General features: G+C 43.9%; 33 non-coding genes across 33 annotated transcripts; 19 read left to right on the top strand and 14 right to left on the bottom strand.

Annotated features, from left to right (window-relative positions):
• Nucleotides 1–259: 259 nt before the first annotated feature.
• trnal-aag (transfer RNA leucine (anticodon AAG)) lies at nt 260–345 on the top strand. The gene has a single exon. It is a non-coding gene; the product is annotated as a tRNA-Leu (tRNA).
• An 856-nt stretch (nt 346–1,201) lies between these two features.
• trnal-aag (transfer RNA leucine (anticodon AAG)) lies at nt 1,202–1,283 on the top strand. Its single transcript has one exon. It is a non-coding gene; the product is annotated as a tRNA-Leu (tRNA).
• Nucleotides 1,284–1,622: 339 nt separating this feature from the next.
• trnam-cau (transfer RNA methionine (anticodon CAU)) lies at nt 1,623–1,694 on the bottom strand. Its single transcript has one exon. It is a non-coding gene; the product is annotated as a tRNA-Met (tRNA).
• Nucleotides 1,695–2,131: 437 nt separating this feature from the next.
• On the top strand, nt 2,132–2,213 carry trnal-aag (transfer RNA leucine (anticodon AAG)). Its single transcript has one exon. It is a non-coding gene; the product is annotated as a tRNA-Leu (tRNA).
• A 623-nt stretch (nt 2,214–2,836) lies between these two features.
• Nucleotides 2,837–2,918, top strand: trnal-uag (transfer RNA leucine (anticodon UAG)). The gene has a single exon. It is a non-coding gene; the product is annotated as a tRNA-Leu (tRNA).
• Nucleotides 2,919–4,138: 1,220 nt separating this feature from the next.
• trnal-aag (transfer RNA leucine (anticodon AAG)) lies at nt 4,139–4,224 on the top strand. Its single transcript has one exon. It is a non-coding gene; the product is annotated as a tRNA-Leu (tRNA).
• A 348-nt stretch (nt 4,225–4,572) lies between these two features.
• trnam-cau (transfer RNA methionine (anticodon CAU)) lies at nt 4,573–4,644 on the bottom strand. Its single transcript has one exon. It is a non-coding gene; the product is annotated as a tRNA-Met (tRNA).
• Nucleotides 4,645–5,077: 433 nt separating this feature from the next.
• On the top strand, nt 5,078–5,163 carry trnal-aag (transfer RNA leucine (anticodon AAG)). The gene has a single exon. It is a non-coding gene; the product is annotated as a tRNA-Leu (tRNA).
• Nucleotides 5,164–5,510: 347 nt separating this feature from the next.
• Nucleotides 5,511–5,582, bottom strand: trnam-cau (transfer RNA methionine (anticodon CAU)). The gene has a single exon. It is a non-coding gene; the product is annotated as a tRNA-Met (tRNA).
• Nucleotides 5,583–6,019: 437 nt separating this feature from the next.
• trnal-aag (transfer RNA leucine (anticodon AAG)) lies at nt 6,020–6,101 on the top strand. The gene has a single exon. It is a non-coding gene; the product is annotated as a tRNA-Leu (tRNA).
• A 339-nt stretch (nt 6,102–6,440) lies between these two features.
• On the bottom strand, nt 6,441–6,512 carry trnam-cau (transfer RNA methionine (anticodon CAU)). Its single transcript has one exon. It is a non-coding gene; the product is annotated as a tRNA-Met (tRNA).
• Nucleotides 6,513–6,949: 437 nt separating this feature from the next.
• trnal-aag (transfer RNA leucine (anticodon AAG)) lies at nt 6,950–7,031 on the top strand. Its single transcript has one exon. It is a non-coding gene; the product is annotated as a tRNA-Leu (tRNA).
• Nucleotides 7,032–7,654: 623 nt separating this feature from the next.
• Nucleotides 7,655–7,736, top strand: trnal-uag (transfer RNA leucine (anticodon UAG)). The gene has a single exon. It is a non-coding gene; the product is annotated as a tRNA-Leu (tRNA).
• A 1,220-nt stretch (nt 7,737–8,956) lies between these two features.
• trnal-aag (transfer RNA leucine (anticodon AAG)) lies at nt 8,957–9,042 on the top strand. Its single transcript has one exon. It is a non-coding gene; the product is annotated as a tRNA-Leu (tRNA).
• Nucleotides 9,043–9,390: 348 nt separating this feature from the next.
• Nucleotides 9,391–9,462, bottom strand: trnam-cau (transfer RNA methionine (anticodon CAU)). Its single transcript has one exon. It is a non-coding gene; the product is annotated as a tRNA-Met (tRNA).
• A 433-nt stretch (nt 9,463–9,895) lies between these two features.
• trnal-aag (transfer RNA leucine (anticodon AAG)) lies at nt 9,896–9,981 on the top strand. Its single transcript has one exon. It is a non-coding gene; the product is annotated as a tRNA-Leu (tRNA).
• Nucleotides 9,982–10,328: 347 nt separating this feature from the next.
• Nucleotides 10,329–10,400, bottom strand: trnam-cau (transfer RNA methionine (anticodon CAU)). Its single transcript has one exon. It is a non-coding gene; the product is annotated as a tRNA-Met (tRNA).
• Nucleotides 10,401–10,837: 437 nt separating this feature from the next.
• On the top strand, nt 10,838–10,919 carry trnal-aag (transfer RNA leucine (anticodon AAG)). The gene has a single exon. It is a non-coding gene; the product is annotated as a tRNA-Leu (tRNA).
• Nucleotides 10,920–11,266: 347 nt separating this feature from the next.
• trnam-cau (transfer RNA methionine (anticodon CAU)) lies at nt 11,267–11,338 on the bottom strand. The gene has a single exon. It is a non-coding gene; the product is annotated as a tRNA-Met (tRNA).
• Nucleotides 11,339–11,775: 437 nt separating this feature from the next.
• trnal-aag (transfer RNA leucine (anticodon AAG)) lies at nt 11,776–11,857 on the top strand. The gene has a single exon. It is a non-coding gene; the product is annotated as a tRNA-Leu (tRNA).
• Nucleotides 11,858–12,188: 331 nt separating this feature from the next.
• Nucleotides 12,189–12,260, bottom strand: trnam-cau (transfer RNA methionine (anticodon CAU)). Its single transcript has one exon. It is a non-coding gene; the product is annotated as a tRNA-Met (tRNA).
• Nucleotides 12,261–12,481: 221 nt separating this feature from the next.
• trnal-uag (transfer RNA leucine (anticodon UAG)) lies at nt 12,482–12,563 on the top strand. The gene has a single exon. It is a non-coding gene; the product is annotated as a tRNA-Leu (tRNA).
• A 715-nt stretch (nt 12,564–13,278) lies between these two features.
• trnam-cau (transfer RNA methionine (anticodon CAU)) lies at nt 13,279–13,350 on the bottom strand. Its single transcript has one exon. It is a non-coding gene; the product is annotated as a tRNA-Met (tRNA).
• A 437-nt stretch (nt 13,351–13,787) lies between these two features.
• trnal-aag (transfer RNA leucine (anticodon AAG)) lies at nt 13,788–13,869 on the top strand. Its single transcript has one exon. It is a non-coding gene; the product is annotated as a tRNA-Leu (tRNA).
• Nucleotides 13,870–14,216: 347 nt separating this feature from the next.
• trnam-cau (transfer RNA methionine (anticodon CAU)) lies at nt 14,217–14,288 on the bottom strand. Its single transcript has one exon. It is a non-coding gene; the product is annotated as a tRNA-Met (tRNA).
• A 437-nt stretch (nt 14,289–14,725) lies between these two features.
• Nucleotides 14,726–14,807, top strand: trnal-aag (transfer RNA leucine (anticodon AAG)). The gene has a single exon. It is a non-coding gene; the product is annotated as a tRNA-Leu (tRNA).
• Nucleotides 14,808–15,138: 331 nt separating this feature from the next.
• trnam-cau (transfer RNA methionine (anticodon CAU)) lies at nt 15,139–15,210 on the bottom strand. Its single transcript has one exon. It is a non-coding gene; the product is annotated as a tRNA-Met (tRNA).
• A 221-nt stretch (nt 15,211–15,431) lies between these two features.
• On the top strand, nt 15,432–15,513 carry trnal-uag (transfer RNA leucine (anticodon UAG)). The gene has a single exon. It is a non-coding gene; the product is annotated as a tRNA-Leu (tRNA).
• A 715-nt stretch (nt 15,514–16,228) lies between these two features.
• Nucleotides 16,229–16,300, bottom strand: trnam-cau (transfer RNA methionine (anticodon CAU)). The gene has a single exon. It is a non-coding gene; the product is annotated as a tRNA-Met (tRNA).
• A 437-nt stretch (nt 16,301–16,737) lies between these two features.
• Nucleotides 16,738–16,819, top strand: trnal-aag (transfer RNA leucine (anticodon AAG)). The gene has a single exon. It is a non-coding gene; the product is annotated as a tRNA-Leu (tRNA).
• Nucleotides 16,820–17,150: 331 nt separating this feature from the next.
• On the bottom strand, nt 17,151–17,222 carry trnam-cau (transfer RNA methionine (anticodon CAU)). Its single transcript has one exon. It is a non-coding gene; the product is annotated as a tRNA-Met (tRNA).
• Nucleotides 17,223–17,443: 221 nt separating this feature from the next.
• On the top strand, nt 17,444–17,525 carry trnal-uag (transfer RNA leucine (anticodon UAG)). The gene has a single exon. It is a non-coding gene; the product is annotated as a tRNA-Leu (tRNA).
• A 715-nt stretch (nt 17,526–18,240) lies between these two features.
• On the bottom strand, nt 18,241–18,312 carry trnam-cau (transfer RNA methionine (anticodon CAU)). Its single transcript has one exon. It is a non-coding gene; the product is annotated as a tRNA-Met (tRNA).
• Between the last annotated feature and the right edge of the window lie 30 nt (nt 18,313–18,342).

The following is an 18,342-nucleotide window of genomic DNA, read 5'->3' as shown; positions in this document are numbered from 1 at the left end:
CACACAATGACTTAAATTGCCCAAAAATGTCCTTTCTGTTGATGGTCTCTAAGGTAGTCTTGCCGATTGGTTGAAGGCGCTGGATTTAGGCTAACAAGCATAAGGTCTACAACCATTTGCCATTGGACGTTTCTGGTTGGGTTGAAGATAATTTACCTCTGATCCAAGCAGGCTTCATTACCTTATTCGCAAGGTTCGGTTGGACACCACTAACCTGGATGTTCTTGTGGAAACCTGATATTTATACTAAAAACAGTTTTGCAGGTAGTGTGGCTGAGCGGTCAAAGGCACTGGATTAAGGCTCCAGTCTCTCAGGAGGCGTGGGTTCAAATCCCACCACTGCAAGTTCTTCCTTAGAGTTTTGTTTGTAGCAAAGTATAGGAATTTGATTTTCTGTTTGTGTTTTGTCCTCTTACCACCATTCCCAAAATTTCAGTAGTTTTGCCTTTCACCCTAAGTGGGACTGACTACTTAATCAGTGACAACACAGAGAAATCAGACTAAGAATGGTGAAAGATGGCCCAATTTTCCAACGTGAAGTAAATAAATTGAAGAAGGGGTCAAATCCCTTGGCCATAGCCAATGAGTAGCCAATTTTTACTTTCACCTGATTAATCTTAAAAAACACTTCTTGGTGGAAGTTCAACAAAATCCTAGACTGAGGATTGTGCTTACAAATAACCAGGTCGAGATAGCAGAGGATGGTTTCGATCCATTGACCTCTGGGTTATGGGCCCAGCACGCTTCCGCTGCACCACTCTGCTGCTGAAGTGATACCCGTTGTCCTGCACCCAGTTGTATCTGAAGAAGAATTAGGTCTGACATTTCGCCATGGATCAGAGCAGGCTTAATTGCTTTATGCAAAAGGCTAGGCAGGACAGCATGAACCTGGATGTTGGTGTGGAAACCTATTTGTCCGCCAAGTCTGTGCCTCAGACCACAAAATGACTTAAATTGCCCAAAAATGTCCTTTCTGTTCATGGCTTCTAAGGTAGTCTGGCCAATTGGTTGAAGGCGCTGGATTTAGGCTAACAAGCATGAGGTCTACAACCATTTGCCATTGGACGTTTCTGGTTGGGTTGAAGATAATTTACCTATAATCCAAGCAGGCTTCATTACCTTATTCGCAAGGTTCGGTTGGACACCACTAACCTGGATGTTCTTGTGGAAACCTGATATTTATACTAAAAACAGTTTTGCAGGTAGTGTGGCCGAGCGGTCAAAGGTGCTGGATTAAGGCTCCAGTCTCTCAGGAGGCGTTGGTTCAAATCCCACCACTGCCAGTTCTTCCTTAGAGTTTTGTTTGTAGCAAAGTATAGGAATTTGATTTTCTGTTTGTGTTTTGTCCTGTTACCACCATTCCCAAAATTTCAGTATTTTTGCCTTTCACACTAAGTGGGACTGACTACTTAATCAGTGACAACACAGAGAAATCAGACTAAGAATGTTGAAAGATGGCCCAATTTTCCAAAGTGAAGTAAATGAATTGGTCAAATCCCTTGGCCAGAGCCAATGAGTATTACATTTTTAACTTCACATGATTAACCTTCAAAGCAACTACTTGGTAGAAGTTCAACAACATCCTAGACTGAGGATTGTGCTAACAAACAACCAGGTCGAGATAGCAGAGGATGGTTTCGATCCATCGACCTCTGGGTTATGGGCCCAGCACGCTTCCGCTGCGCCACTCTGCTGCTGAAGTGATATCCGTTGTCCTGCACCCAGTTGTATCTGAAGAAGAATTAGGTCTGACATTTCGCCATGGATCAGAGCAGGCTTCATTACTTTATGCAAAAGGCTAGGCAGGACAGCATGAACCTGGATGTTGGTGTGGAAACCTATTTGTCCGCCAAGTCTGTGCCTCAGACCACACAATGACTTAAATTGCCCAAAAATGTCCTTTCTGTTGATGGCCTCTAAGGTAGTCTTGCCAATTGGTTGAAGGCGCTGGATTTAGTCTAACAAGCATGAGGTCTACAACCATTTGCCATTGGACGTTTCTGGTTGGGTTGAAGATAATTTACCTATGATCCAAGCAGGCTTCATTACCTTATTCGCAAGGTTCGGTTGGACACCACTAACCTCGATGTTCTTGTGGAAACCTGATATTTATACTAAAAACAGTTTTGCAGGTAGTGTGGCCGAGCGGTCAAAGGCGCTGGATTAAGGCTCCAGTCTCTCAGGAGGCGTGGGTTCAAATCCCACCACTGCCAGTTCTTCCTTAGAGTTTTGTTTGTAGCAAAGTATAGGAATTTGATTTTCTGTTTGTGTTTTGTCCTGTTACCACCATTCCCAAAATTTCAGTATTTTTGCCTTTCACACTAAGTGGGACTGACTACTTAATCAGTGACAACACAGAGAAATCAGACGAAGAATGGTGAAAGATGGCCCAATTTTCCAAAGTGAAGTAAATGAATTGGTCAAATCCCTTGGCCAGAGCATTACATTTTTAACTTCACATGATTAACCTTCAAAGCAACTACTTGGTAGAAGTTCAACAACATCTTAGACTGAGGATTGTGCTAACAAACAACCAGGTCGAGATAGCAGAGGATGGTTTCGATCCATCGACCTCTTGGTTACGGCCCAGCACGCTTCCGCTGCGCCACTCTGCTGCTGCAGTGATACCCGTTGTCCTGCACCCAGTTGTATCTGAAGAAGAAGTAGGTCTGACATTTCCTCATGGATCAGAGCAGGCTTCAGTACGTTATGCACAAGGCAGGACAGCATGAACCTGGATGTTGGTGTGGAAACCTATTTGTCTGCCAAGTCTGCGCCTCAGACCGCGACTTGACTTAAATTGCCCAAAAATGTCCTTTCTGTTCATAGCTCCTAAGGTAGTGTGGCCGAGTGGTCGAAGGCGCTGGATTTAGGCTCCAGTCTCTTAGGAGGCGTGGGTTCAAATCCCACCACTGCCAGATCTGCAACAATGGAAGTAGTTTCCCACCATTTATGTGGATGACTTGAATCAATGTGCTTATTTAACTATGCTAACAAGCATGAGGTCCACAACTGTTTGCCATTGGACGTTTCTGGTTGGCTTGAAGATAATTTACCTCTGATCTAAGCAGGCTTCATTACCTTATGCGCAAGGTTCGGTTGGACACCACTATCCTGGATTTTCCAGTAAAATCCTAATATTTCTACTCCTCCAAAATGTCTTAACACTGCCAACAAACTCATATTCCTGAACAGAGATTTGAAGGTAGTGTTGCCGAGCAGTCAAAGGTGCTGGGTTAAGGATCCAGTCTCTCAACGGGCATGAGTTCAAATCACACCACTGCCAGTTCTCCCTTGGAGTTATGTGTGTAGCAAAGTATAGAATTTAGATTTTCTGTTTGTGTTTTGTCCTCGTATCACCATTCCCAAAATTTCAGTATTTTTGCCTTTCACACTAAGTGGGACTGACTACTTAATCAGTGACAACACAGAGAAATCAGACTAAAAATGGTGAAAGATGGCCCAATTTTCCAACGTGAAGTAAATAAATTGAAAAAGGGGTCAAATCCCTTGGCCATAGCCAATGAGTAGCCAATTTTTACTTTCACCTGATTAACCTTCAAAAACTCTTCTTGGTGGAAGTTCAACAAAATCCTAGACTGAGGATTGTGCTTACAAATAACCAGGTCGAGATAGCAGAGGATGGTTTCGATCCATCGACCTCTGGGTTATGGGCCCAGCACACTTCCGCTGCGCCACTCTGCTGCTGAAGTGTTATCCGTTGTCCTGCACCCAGTTGTATCTGAAGAAGAATTAGGTCTGACATTTCGCCATGGATCAGAGCAGGCTTCATTACTTTATGCAAAAGGCTAGGCAGGACAGCATGAACCTGGATGTTGGTGTGGAAACCTATTTGTCCGCCAAGTCTGTGCCTCAGACCACACAATGACTTAAATTGCCCAAAAATGTCCTTTCTGTTGATGGTCTCTAAGGTAGTCTTGCCGATTGGTTGAAGGCGCTGGATTTAGGCTAACAAGCATAAGGTCTACAACCATTTGCCATTGGACGTTTCTGGTTGGGTTGAAGATAATTTACCTCTGATCCAAGCAGGCTTCATTACCTTATTCGCAAGGTTCGGTTGGACACCACTAACCTGGATGTTCTTGTGGAAACCTGATATTTATACTAAAAACAGTTTTGCAGGTAGTGTGGCTGAGCGGTCAAAGGCACTGGATTAAGGCTCCAGTCTCTCAGGAGGCGTGGGTTCAAATCCCACCACTGCAAGTTCTTCCTTAGAGTTTTGTTTGTAGCAAAGTATAGGAATTTGATTTTCTGTTTGTGTTTTGTCCTCTTACCACCATTCCCAAAATTTCAGTAGTTTTGCCTTTCACCCTAAGTGGGACTGACTACTTAATCAGTGACAACACAGAGAAATCAGACTAAGAATGGTGAAAGATGGCCCAATTTTCCAACGTGAAGTAAATAAATTGAAGAAGGGGTCAAATCCCTTGGCCATAGCCAATGGAGTAGCCAATTTTTACTTTCACCTGATTAACCTTCAAAAACTCTTCTTGGTGGAAGTTCAACAAAATCCTAGACTGAGGATTGTGCTTACAAATAACCAGGTCGAGATAGCAGAGGATGGTTTCGATCCATCGACCTCTGGGTTATGGGCCCAGCACGCTTCCGCTGCGCCACTCTGCTGCTGAAGTGTTATCCGTTGTCCTGCACCCAGTTGTATCTGAAGAAGAATTAGGTCTGACATTTCGCCATGGATCAGAGCAGGCTTCATTACTTTATGCAAAAGGCTAGGCAGGACAGCATAAACCTGGATGTTGGTGTGGAAACCTATTTGTCCGCCAAGTCTGTGCCTCAGACCACACAATGACTTAAATTGCCCAAAAATGTCCTTTCTGTTGATGGTCTCTAAGGTAGTCTTGCCGATTGGTTGAAGGCGCTGGATTTAGGCTAACAAGCATAAGGTCTACAACCATTTGCCATTGGACGTTTCTGGTTGGGTTGAAGATAATTTACCTCTGATCCAAGCAGGCTTCATTACCTTATTCGCAAGGTTCGGTTGGACACCACTAACCTGGATGTTCTTGTGGAAACCTGATATTTATACTAAAAACAGTTTTGCAGGTAGTGTGGCTGAGCGGTCAAAGGCACTGGATTAAGGCTCCAGTCTCTCAGGAGGTGTGGGTTCAAATCCCACCACTGCAAGTTCTTCCTTAGAGTTTTGTTTGTAGCAAAGTATAGGAATTTGATTTTCTGTTTGTGTTTTGTCCTCTTACCACCATTCCCAAAATTTCAGTAGTTTTGCCTTTCACCCTAAGTGGGACTGACTACTTAATCAGTGACAACACAGAGAAATCAGACTAAGAATGGTGAAAGATGGCCCAATTTTCCAACGTGAAGTAAATAAATTGAAGAAGGGGTCAAATCCCTTGGAAATAGCCAATGAGTAGCCAATTTTTACTTTCACCTGATTAATCTTAAAAAACACTTCTTGGTGGAAGTTCAACAAAATCCTAGACTGAGGATTGTGCTTACAAATAACCAGGTCGAAATAGCAGAGGATGGTTTCGATCCATCGACCTCTGGGTTATGAGCCCAGCACGCTTCCGCTGCGCCACTCTGCTGCTGAAGTGACATCCGTTGTCCTGCACCCAGTTGTATCTGAAGAAGAATTAGGTCTGACATTTCGCCATGGATCAGAGCAGGCTTCATTACTTTATGCAAAAAGCTAGGCAGGACAGCATGAACCTGGATGTTGGTATGGAAACCTATTTGTCCGCCAAGTCTGTGCCTCAGACCACACAATGACTTAAATTGCCCAAAAATGTCCTTTCTGTTGATGGCCTCTAAGGTAGTCTTGCCGATTGGTTGAAGGCGCTGGATTTAGGCTAACAAGCATAAGGTCTACAACCATTTGCCATTGGACGTTTCTGGTTGGGTTGAAGATAATTTACCTCTGATCCAAGCAGGCTTCATTACCTTATTCGCAAGGTTCGGTTGGACACCACTAACCTGGATGTTCTTGTGGAAACCTGATATTTATACTAAAAGCAGTTTTGCAGGTAGTGTGGCCGAGCGGTCAAAGGCGCTGGATTAAGGCTCCAGTCTCTCAGGAGGCGTGGGTTCAAATCCCACCACTGCCAGTTCTTCCTTAGAGTTTTGTTTGTAGCAAAGTATAGGAATTTGATTTTCTGTTTGTGTTTTGTCCTGTTACCACCATTCCCAAAATTTCAGTATTTTTGCCTTTCACACTAAGTGGGACTGACTACTTAATCAGTGACAACACAGAGAAATCAGACTAAGAATGTTGAAAGATGGCCCAATTTTCCAAAGTGAAGTAAATGAATTGGTCAAATCCCTTGGCCAGAGCCAATGAGTATTACATTTTTAACTTCACATGATTAACCTTCAAAGCAACTACTTGGTAGAAGTTCAACAACATCCTAGACTGAGGATTGTGCTAACAAACAACCAGGTCGAGATAGCAGAGGATGGTTTCGATCCATCGACCTCTGGGTTATGGGCCCAGCACGCTTCCGCTGCGCCACTCTGCTGCTGAAGTGATATCCGTTGTCCTGCACCCAGTTGTATCTGAAGAAAAATTAGGTCTGACATTTCGCCATGGATCAGAGCAGGCTTCATTACTTTATGCAAAAGGCTAGGCAGGACAGCATGAACCTGGATGTTGGTGTGGAAACCTATTTGTCCGCCAAGTCTGTGCCTCAGACCACACAATGACTTAAATTGCCCAAAAATGTCCTTTCTGTTGATGGCCTCTAAGGTAGTCTTGCCAATTGGTTGAAGGCGCTGGATTTAGTCTAACAAGCATGAGGTCTACAACCATTTGCCATTGGACGTTTCTGGTTGGGTTGAAGATAATTTACCTATGATCCAAGCAGGCTTCATTACCTTATTCGCAAGGTTCGGTTGGACACCACTAACCTCGATGTTCTTGTGGAAACCTGATATTTATACTAAAAACAGTTTTGCAGGTAGTGTGGCCGAGCGGTCAAAGGCGCTGGATTAAGGCTCCAGTCTCTCAGGAGGCGTGGGTTCAAATCCCACCACTGCCAGTTCTTCCTTAGAGTTTTGTTTGTAGCAAAGTATAGGAATTTGATTTTCTGTTTGTGTTTTGTCCTGTTACCACCATTCCCAAAATTTCAGTATTTTTGCCTTTCACACTAAGTGGGACTGACTACTTAATCAGTGACAACACAGAGAAATCAGACGAAGAATGGTGAAAGATGGCCCAATTTTCCAAAGTGAAGTAAATGAATTGGTCAAATCCCTTGGCCAGAGCATTACATTTTTAACTTCACATGATTAACCTTCAAAGCAACTACTTGGTAGAAGTTCAACAACATCTTAGACTGAGGATTGTGCTAACAAACAACCAGGTCGAGATAGCAGAGGATGGTTTCGATCCATCGACCTCTTGGTTACGGCCCAGCACGCTTCCGCTGCGCCACTCTGCTGCTGCAGTGATACCCGTTGTCCTGCACCCAGTTGTATCTGAAGAAGAAGTAGGTCTGACATTTCCTCATGGATCAGAGCAGGCTTCAGTACGTTATGCACAAGGCAGGACAGCATGAACCTGGATGTTGGTGTGGAAACCTATTTGTCTGCCAAGTCTGCGCCTCAGACCGCGACTTGACTTAAATTGCCCAAAAATGTCCTTTCTGTTCATAGCTCCTAAGGTAGTGTGGCCGAGTGGTCGAAGGCGCTGGATTTAGGCTCCAGTCTCTTAGGAGGCGTGGGTTCAAATCCCACCACTGCCAGATCTGCAACAATGGAAGTAGTTTCCCACCATTTATGTGGATGACTTGAATCAATGTGCTTATTTAACTATGCTAACAAGCATGAGGTCCACAACTGTTTGCCATTGGACGTTTCTGGTTGGCTTGAAGATAATTTACCTCTGATCTAAGCAGGCTTCATTACCTTATGCGCAAGGTTCGGTTGGACACCACTATCCTGGATTTTCCAGTAAAATCCTAATATTTCTACTCCTCCAAAATGTCTTAACACTGCCAACAAACTCATATTCCTGAACAGAGATTTGAAGGTAGTGTTGCCGAGCAGTCAAAGGTGCTGGGTTAAGGATCCAGTCTCTCAACGGGCATGAGTTCAAATCACACCACTGCCAGTTCTCCCTTGGAGTTATGTGTGTAGCAAAGTATAGAATTTAGATTTTCTGTTTGTGTTTTGTCCTCGTATCACCATTCCCAAAATTTCAGTATTTTTGCCTTTCACACTAAGTGGGACTGACTACTTAATCAGTGACAACACAGAGAAATCAGACTAAAAATGGTGAAAGATGGCCCAATTTTCCAACGTGAAGTAAATAAATTGAAAAAGGGGTCAAATCCCTTGGCCATAGCCAATGAGTAGCCAATTTTTACTTTCACCTGATTAACCTTCAAAAACTCTTCTTGGTGGAAGTTCAACAAAATCCTAGACTGAGGATTGTGCTTACAAATAACCAGGTCGAGATAGCAGAGGATGGTTTCGATCCATCGACCTCTGGGTTATGGGCCCAGCACACTTCCGCTGCGCCACTCTGCTGCTGAAGTGTTATCCGTTGTCCTGCACCCAGTTGTATCTGAAGAAGAATTAGGTCTGACATTTCGCCATGGATCAGAGCAGGCTTCATTACTTTATGCAAAAGGCTAGGCAGGACAGCATGAACCTGGATGTTGGTGTGGAAACCTATTTGTCCGCCAAGTCTGTGCCTCAGACCACACAATGACTTAAATTGCCCAAAAATGTCCTTTCTGTTGATGGTCTCTAAGGTAGTCTTGCCGATTGGTTGAAGGCGCTGGATTTAGGCTAACAAGCATAAGGTCTACAACCATTTGCCATTGGACGTTTCTGGTTGGGTTGAAGATAATTTACCTCTGATCCAAGCAGGCTTCATTACCTTATTCGCAAGGTTCGGTTGGACACCACTAACCTGGATGTTCTTGTGGAAACCTGATATTTATACTAAAAACAGTTTTGCAGGTAGTGTGGCTGAGCGGTCAAAGGCACTGGATTAAGGCTCCAGTCTCTCAGGAGGCGTGGGTTCAAATCCCACCACTGCAAGTTCTTCCTTAGAGTTTTGTTTGTAGCAAAGTATAGGAATTTGATTTTCTGTTTGTGTTTTGTCCTCTTACCACCATTCCCAAAATTTCAGTAGTTTTGCCTTTCACCCTAAGTGGGACTGACTACTTAATCAGTGACAACACAGAGAAATCAGACTAAGAATGGTGAAAGATGGCCCAATTTTCCAACGTGAAGTAAATAAATTGAAGAAGGGGTCAAATCCCTTGGCCATAGCCAATGGAGTAGCCAATTTTTACTTTCACCTGATTAACCTTCAAAAACTCTTCTTGGTGGAAGTTCAACAAAATCCTAGACTGAGGATTGTGCTTACAAATAACCAGGTCGAGATAGCAGAGGATGGTTTCGATCCATCGACCTCTGGGTTATGGGCCCAGCACGCTTCCGCTGCGCCACTCTGCTGCTGAAGTGTTATCCGTTGTCCTGCACCCAGTTGTATCTGAAGAAGAATTAGGTCTGACATTTCGCCATGGATCAGAGCAGGCTTCATTACTTTATGCAAAAGGCTAGGCAGGACAGCATAAACCTGGATGTTGGTGTGGAAACCTATTTGTCCGCCAAGTCTGTGCCTCAGACCACACAATGACTTAAATTGCCCAAAAATGTCCTTTCTGTTGATGGTCTCTAAGGTAGTCTTGCCGATTGGTTGAAGGCGCTGGATTTAGGCTAACAAGCATAAGGTCTACAACCATTTGCCATTGGACGTTTCTGGTTGGGTTGAAGATAATTTACCTCTGATCCAAGCAGGCTTCATTACCTTATTCGCAAGGTTCGGTTGGACACCACTAACCTGGATGTTCTTGTGGAAACCTGATATTTATACTAAAAACAGTTTTGCAGGTAGTGTGGCTGAGCGGTCAAAGGCACTGGATTAAGGCTCCAGTCTCTCAGGAGGTGTGGGTTCAAATCCCACCACTGCAAGTTCTTCCTTAGAGTTTTGTTTGTAGCAAAGTATAGGAATTTGATTTTCTGTTTGTGTTTTGTCCTCTTACCACCATTCCCAAAATTTCAGTAGTTTTGCCTTTCACCCTAAGTGGGACTGACTACTTAATCAGTGACAACACAGAGAAATCAGACTAAGAATGGTGAAAGATGGCCCAATTTTCCAACGTGAAGTAAATAAATTGAAGAAGGGGTCAAATCCCTTGGAAATAGCCAATGAGTAGCCAATTTTTACTTTCACCTGATTAATCTTAAAAAACACTTCTTGGTGGAAGTTCAACAAAATCCTAGACTGAGGATTGTGCTTACAAATAACCAGGTCGAGATAGCAGAGGATGGTTTCGATCCATCGACCTCTGGGTTATGAGCCCAGCACGCTTCCGCTGCGCCACTCTGCTGCTGAAGTGACATCCGTTGTCCTGCACCCAGTTGTATCTGAAGAAGAATTAGGTCTGACATTTCGCCATGGATCAGAGCAGGCTTCATTACTTTATGCAAAAAGCTAGGCAGGACAGCATGAACCTGGATGTTGGTATGGAAACCTATTTGTCCGCCAAGTCTGTGCCTCAGACCACACAATGACTTAAATTGCCCAAAAATGTCCTTTCTGTTGATGGCCTCTAAGGTAGTCTTGCCGATTGGTTGAAGGCGCTGGATTTAGGCTAACAAGCATAAGGTCTACAACCATTTGCCATTGGACGTTTCTGGTTGGGTTGAAGATAATTTACCTCTGATCCAAGCAGGCTTCATTACCTTATTCGCAAGGTTCGGTTGGACACCACTAACCTGGATGTTCTTGTGGAAACCTGATATTTATACTAAAAGCAGTTTTGCAGGTAGTGTGGCCGAGCGGTCAAAGGCGCTGGATTAAGGCTCCAGTCTCTCAGGAGGCGTGGGTTCAAATCCCACCACTGCCAGTTCTTCCTTAGAGTTTTGTTTGTAGCAAAGTATAGGAATTTGTTTTTCTGTTTGTGTTTTGTCCTCTTACCACCATTCCCAAAATTTCAGTAGTTTTGCCTTTCACCCTAAGTGGGACTGACTACTTAATCAGTGACAACACAGAGAAATCAGACTAAGAATGATGAAAGATGGCCCAATTTTCCAACGTGAAGTAAATAAATTGAAGAAGGGGTCAAATCCCTTGGAAATAGCCAATGAGTAGCCAATTTTTACTTTCACCTGATTAATCTTAAAAAACACTTCTTGGTGGAAGTTCAACAAAATCCTAGACTGAGGATTGTGCTTACAAATAACCAGGTCGAGATAGCAGAGGATGGTTTCGATCCATCGACCTCTGGGTTATGGGCCCAGCACGCTTCCGCTGCGCCACTCTGCTGCTGAAGTGATACCCGTTGTCCTGCACCCAGTTGTATCTGAAGAAGAATTAGGTCTGACATTTCACCATGGATCAGAGCAGGCTTCATTACTTTATGCAAAAGGCTAGGCAGGACAGCATGAACCTGGATGTTGGTGTGGAAACCTATTTGTCCGCCAAGTCTGTGCCTCAGACCACAAAATGACTTAAATTGCCCAAAAATGTCCTTTCTGTTCATGGCTTCTAAGGTAGTCTGGCCAATTGGTTGAAGGCGCTGGATTTAGGCTAACAAGCATGAGGTCTACAACCATTTGCCATTGGACTTTTCTGGTTGGGTTGAAGATAATTTACCTATGATCCAAGCAGGCTTCATTACCTTATTCGCAAGGTTCGGTTGGACACCACTAACCTCGATGTTCTTGTGGAAACCTGATATTTATACTAAAAACAGTTTTGCAGGTAGTGTGGCCGAGCGGTCAAAGGCGCTGGATTAAGGCTCCAGTCTCTCAGGAGGCGTGGGTTCAAATCCCACCACTGCCAGTTCTTCCTTACAGTTTTGTTTGTAGCAAAGTATAGGAATTTGATTTTCTGTTTGTGTTTTGTCCTGTTACCACCATTCCCAAAATTTCAGTATTTTTGCCTTTCACACTAAGTGGGACTGACTACTTAATCAGTGACAACACAGAGAAATCAGACTAATAATGGTGAAAGATGGCCCAATTTTCCAAAGTGAAGTAAATGAATTGGTCAAATCCCTTGGCCAGAGCATTACATTTTTAACTTCACATGATTAACCTTCAAAGCAACTACTTGGTAGAAGTTCAACAACATCCTAGACTGAGGATTGTGCTAATAAACAACCAGGTCGAGATAGCAGAGGATGGTTTCGATCCATCGACCTCTGGGTTATGGGCCCAGCACGCTTCCGCTGCGCCACTCTGCTGCTGAAGTGATACCCGTTGTCCTGCACCCAGTTGTATCTGAAGAAGAAGTAGGTCTGACATTTCCTCATGGATCAGAGCAGGCTTCAGTACGTTATGCACAAGGCAGGACAGCATGAACCTGGATGTTGGTGTGGAAACCTATTTGTCTGCCAAGTCTGCGCCTCAGACCGCGACTTGACTTAAATTGCCCAAAAATGTCCTTTCTGTTCATAGCTCCTACGGTAGTGTGGCCGAGTGGTCGAAGGCGCTGGATTTAGGCTCCAGTCTCTTAGGAGGCGTGGGTTCAAATCCCACCACTGCCAGATCTGCAACAATGGAAGTAGTTTCCCACCATTTATGTGGATGACTTGAATCAATATGCTTATTTTACTATGCTAACAAGCATGAGGTCCACAACTGTTTGCCATTGGACGTTTCTGGTTGGCTTGAAGATAATTTACCTCTGATCTAAGCAGGCTTCATTACCTTATGCGCAAGGTTCGGTTGGACACCACTATCCTGGATTTTCCAGTAAAAACCTAATATTTCTACTCCTCCAAAATGTCTTAACACTGCCAACAAACTCATATTCCTGAACAGAAATTTGAAGGTAGTGTTGCCGAGCAGTCAAAGGTGCTGGGTTAAGGATCCAGTCTGTCAACGGGCGTGAGTTCAAATCACGCCACTGCCAGTTCTACCTTAGAGTTATGTGTGTAGCAAAGTATAGAATTTAGATTTTCTGTTTGTGTTTTGTCCTCGTATCACCATTCCCAAAATTTCAGTATTTTTGCCTTTCACACTAAGTGGGACTGACTACTTAATCAGTGACAACACAGAGAAATCAGACTAAAAATGGTGAAAGATGGCCCAATTTTCCAACGTGAAGTAAATAAATTGAAGAAGGGGTCAAATCCCTTGGCCATAGCCAATGAGTAGCCAATTTTTACTTTCACCTGATTAACCTTCAAAAACTCTTCTTGGTGGAAGTTCAACAAAATCCTAGACTGAGGATTGTGCTTACAAATAACCAGGTCGAGATAGCAGAGGATGGTTTCGATCCATCGACCTCTGGGTTATGGGCCCAGCACGCTTCCGCTGCGCCACTCTGCTGCTGAAGTGTTATCCGTTGTCCTGCACCTAGTTGTATCTGAAGAAGAATTAGGTCTGACATTTCGCCATGGATCAGAGCAGGCTTCATTACTTTATGCAAAAGGCTAGGCAGGACAGCATGAACCTGGATGTTGGTGTGGAAACCTATTTGTCCGCCAAGTCTGTGCCTCAGACCACACAATGACTTAAATTGCCCAAAAATGTCCTTTCTGTTGATGGCCTCTAAGGTAGTCTTGCCGATTGGTTGAAGGCGCTGGATTTAGGCTAACAAGCATAAGGTCTACAACCATTTGCCATTGGACGTTTCTGGTTGGGTTGAAGATAATTTACCTCTGATCCAAGCAGGCTTCATTACCTTATTCGCAAGGTTCGGTTGGACACCACTAACCTGGATGTTCTTGTGGAAAACTGATATTTATACTAAAAGCAGTTTTGCAGGTAGTGTGGCCGAGCGGTCAAAGGCGCTGGATTAAGGCTCCAGTCTCTCAGGAGGCGTGGGTTCAAATCCCACCACTGCCAGTTCTTCCTTAGAGTTTTGTTTGTAGCAAAGTATAGGAATTTGTTTTTCTGTTTGTGTTTTGTCCTCTTACCACCATTCCCAAAATTTCAGTAGTTTTGCCTTTCACCCTAAGTGGGACTGACTACTTAATCAGTGACAACACAGAGAAATCAGACTAAGAATGGTGAAAGATGGCCCAATTTTCCAACGTGAAGTAAATAAATTGAAGAAGGGGTCAAATCCCTTGGCCATAGCCAATGAGTAGCCAATTTTTACTTTCACCTGATTAATCTTAAAAAACACTTCTTGGTGGAAGTTCAACAAAATCCTAGACTGAGGATTGTGCTTACAAATAACCAGGTCGAGATAGCAGAGGATGGTTTCGATCCATCGACCTCTGGGTTATGGGCCCAGCACGCTTCCGCTGCGCCACTCTGCTGCTGAAGTGATACCCGTTGTCCTGCACCCAGTTGTATCTGAAGAAGAATTAGGTCTGACATTTCACCATGGATCAGAGCAGGCTTCATTACTTCATGCAAAAGGCTAGGCAGGACAGCATGAACCTGGATGTTGGTGTGGAAACCTATTTGTCCGCCAAGTCTGTGCCTCAGACCACAAAATGACTTAAATTGCCCAAAAATGTCCTTTCTGTTCATGGCTTCTAAGGTAGTCTGGCCAATTGGTTGAAGGCGCTGGATTTAGGCTAACAAGCATGAGGTCTACAACCATTTGCCATTGGACTTTTCTGGTTGGGTTGAAGATAATTTCCCTATGATCCAAGCAGGCTTCATTACCTTATTCGCAAGGTTCGGTTGGACACCACTAACCTGGATGTTCTTGTGGAAACCTGATATTTATACTAAAAACAGTTTTGCAGGTAGTGTGGCCGAGCGGTCAAAGGCGCTGGATTAAGGCTCCAGTCTCTCAGGAGGCGTGGGTTCAAATCCCACCACTGCCAGTTCTTCCTTAGAGTTTTGTTTGTAGCAAAGTATAGGAACTTGATTTTCTGTTTGTGTTTTGTCCTGTTACCACCATTCCCAAAATTTCAGTATTTTTGCCTTTCACACTAAGTGGGACTGACTACTTAATCAGTGACAACACAGAGAAATCAGACTAATAATGGTGAAAGGTGGCCCAATTTTCCAAAGTGAAGTAAATGAATTGGTCAAATCCCTTGGCCAGAGAATTACATTTTTAACTTGACATGATTAACCTTCAAAGCAACTACTTGGTAGAAGTTCAACAACATCCTAGACTGAGGATTGTGCTAACAAACAACCAGGTCGAGATAGCAGAGGATGGTTTCGATCCATCGACCTCTGGGTTATGGGCCCAGCACGCTTCCGCTGCGCCACTCTGCTGCTGAAGTGATACCCGTTGTCCTGCACCCAGTTGTATCTGAAGAAGAAGTAGGTCTGACATTTCCTCATGGATCAGAGCAGGCTTCAGTACGTTATGCACAAGGCAGGACAGCATGAACCTGGATGTTGGTGTGGAAACCTATTTGTCTGCCAAGTCTGCGCCTCAGACCGCGACTTGACTTAAATTGCCCAAAAATGTCCTTTCTGTTCATAGCTCCTAAGGTAGTGTGGCCGAGTGGTCGAAGGCGCTGGATTTAGGCTCCAGTCTCTTAGGAGGCGTGGGTTCAAATCCCACCACTGCCAGATCTGCAACAATGGAAGTAGTTTCCCACCATTTATGTGGATGACTTGAATCAATATGCTTATTTTACTATGCTAACCAGCATGAGGTCCACAACTGTTTGCCATTGGACGTTTCTGGTTGGCTTGAAGATAATTTACCTCTGATCTAAGCAGGCTTCATTACCTTATGCGCAAGGTTCGGTTGGACACCACTATCCTGGATTTTCCAGTAAAAACCTAATATTTCTACTCCTCCAAAATGTTTTAACACTGCCAACAAACTCATATTCCTGAACAGAGATTTGAAGGTAGTGTTGCCGAGCAGTCAAAGGTGCTGGGTTAAGGATCCAGTCTGTCAACGGGCGTGAGTTCAAATCACGCCACTGCCAGTTCTCCCTTAGAGTTATGTGTGTAGCAAAGTATAGAATTTAGATTTTCTGTTTGTGTTTTGTCCTCGTATCACCATTCCCAAAATTTCAGTATTTTTGCCTTTCACACTAAGTGGGACTGACTACTTAATCAGTGACAACACAGAGAAATCAGACTAAAAATGGTGAAAGATGGCCCAATTTTCCAACGTGAAGTAAATAAATTGAAGAAGGGGTCAAATCCCTTGGCCATAGCCAATGAGTAGCCAATTTTTACTTTCACCTGATTAATCTTAAAAAACACTTCTTGGTGGAAGTTCAACAAAATCCTAGACTGAGGATTGTGCTTACAAAAAACCAGGTCGAGATAGCAGAGGATGGTTTCGATCCATCGACCTCTGGGTTATGGGCCCAGCACGCTTCCGCTGCGCCACTCTGCTGCTGAAGTGATACCCGTTGTCCTGCACCCAGTTGTATCTGAAGAAGAATTAGGTCTGACATTTCACCATGGATCAGAGCAGGCTTCATTACTTTATGCAAAAGGCTAGGCAGGACAGCATGAACCTGGATGTTGGTGTGGAAACCTATTTGTCCGCCAAGTCTGTGCCTCAGACCACAAAATGATTTAAATTGCCCAAAAATGTCCTTTCTGTTCATGGCTTCTAAGGTAGTCTGGCCAATTGGTTGAAGGCGCTGGATTTAGGCTAACAAGCATGAGGTCTACAACCATTTGCCATTGGACTTTTCTGGTTGGGTTGAAGATAATTTACCTATGATCCAAGCAGGCTTCATTACCTTATTCGCAAGGTTCGGTTGGACACCACTAACCTGGATGTTCTTGTGGAAACCTGATATTTATACTAAAAACAGTTTTGCAGGTAGTGTGGCCGAGCGGTCAAAGGCGCTGGATTAAGGCTCCAGTCTCTCAGGAGGCGTGGGTTCAAATCCCACCACTGCCAGTTCTTCCTTAGAGTTTTGTTTGTAGCAAAGTATAGGAATTTGATTTTCTGTTTGTGTTTTGTCCTGTTACCACCATTCCCAAAATTTCAGTATTTTTGCCTTTCACACTAAGTGGGACTGACTACTTAATCAGTGACAACACAGAGAAATCAGACTAATAATGGTGAAAGATGGCCCAATTTTCCAAAGTGAAGTAAATGAATTGGTCAAATCCCTTGGCCAGAGAATTACATTTTTAACTTGACATGATTAACCTTCAAAGCAACTACTTGGTAGAAGTTCAACAACATCCTAGACTGAGGATTGTGCTAACAAACAACCAGGTCGAGATAGCAGAGGATGGTTTCGATCCATCGACCTCTGGGTTATGGGCCCAGCACGCTTCCGCTGCGCCACTCTGCTGCTGAATTTATACCCGTTGTCCTGCACCCAGTTGTATCTGAAGAAGAAGTAGGTCTGACATTTCCTCATGGATCAGAGCAGGCTTCAGTACGTTATGCACAAGGCAGGACAGCATGAACCTGGATGTTGGTGTGGAAACCTATTTGTCTGCCAAGTCTGCGCCTCAGACCGCGACTTGACTTAAATTGCCCAAAAATGTCCTTTCTGTTCATAGCTCCTAAGGTAGTGTGGCCGAGTGGTCGAAGGCGCTGGATTTAGGCTCCAGTCTCTTAGGAGGCGTGGGTTCAAATCCCACCACTGCCAGATCTGCAACAATGGAAGTAGTTTCCCACCATTTATGTGGATGACTTGAATCAATATGCTTATTTTACTATGCTAACAAGCATGAGGTCCACAACTGTTTGCCATTGGACGTTTCTGGTTGGCTTGAAGATAATTTACCTCTGATCTAAGCAGGCTTCATTACCTTATGCGCAAGGTTCGGTTGGACACCACTATCCTGGATTTTCCAGTAAAAACCTAATATTTCTACTCCTCCAAAATGTCTTAACACTGCCAACAAACTCATATTCCTGAACAGAGATTTGAAGGTAGTGTTGCCGAGCAGTCAAAGGTGCTGGGTTAAGGATCCAGTCTGTCAACGGGCGTGAGTTCAAATCACGCCACTGCCAGTTCTCCCTTAGAGTTATGTGTGTAGCAAAGTATAGAATTTAGATTTTCTGTTTGTGTTTTGTCCTCGTATCACCATTCCCAAAATTTCAGTATTTTTGCCTTTCACACTAAGTGGGACTGACTACTTAATCAGTGACAACACAGAGAAATCAGACTAAAAATGGTGAAAGATGGCCCAATTTTCCAACGTGAAGTAAATAAATTGAAGAAGGGGTCAAATCCCTTGGCCATAGCCAATGAGTAGCCAATTTTTACTTTCACCTGATTAACCTTCAAAAACTCTTCTTGGTGGAAGTTCAACAAAATCCTAGACTGAGGATTGTGCTTACAAATAACCAGGTCGAGATAGCAGAGGATGGTTTCGATCCATCGACCTCTGGGTTATGGGCCCAGCACGCTTCCGCTGCGCCACTCTGCTGCTGAAGTGATATCCGTTGTCCTGCACCCA

This window comes from Vanacampus margaritifer, chromosome 1 (assembly GCF_051991255.1).
Source record: "Vanacampus margaritifer isolate UIUO_Vmar chromosome 1, RoL_Vmar_1.0, whole genome shotgun sequence".
Lineage (NCBI taxonomy): Eukaryota > Metazoa > Chordata > Actinopteri > Syngnathiformes > Syngnathidae > Vanacampus > Vanacampus margaritifer.
This window is presented reverse-complemented; position numbering and strand designations above follow the sequence as displayed.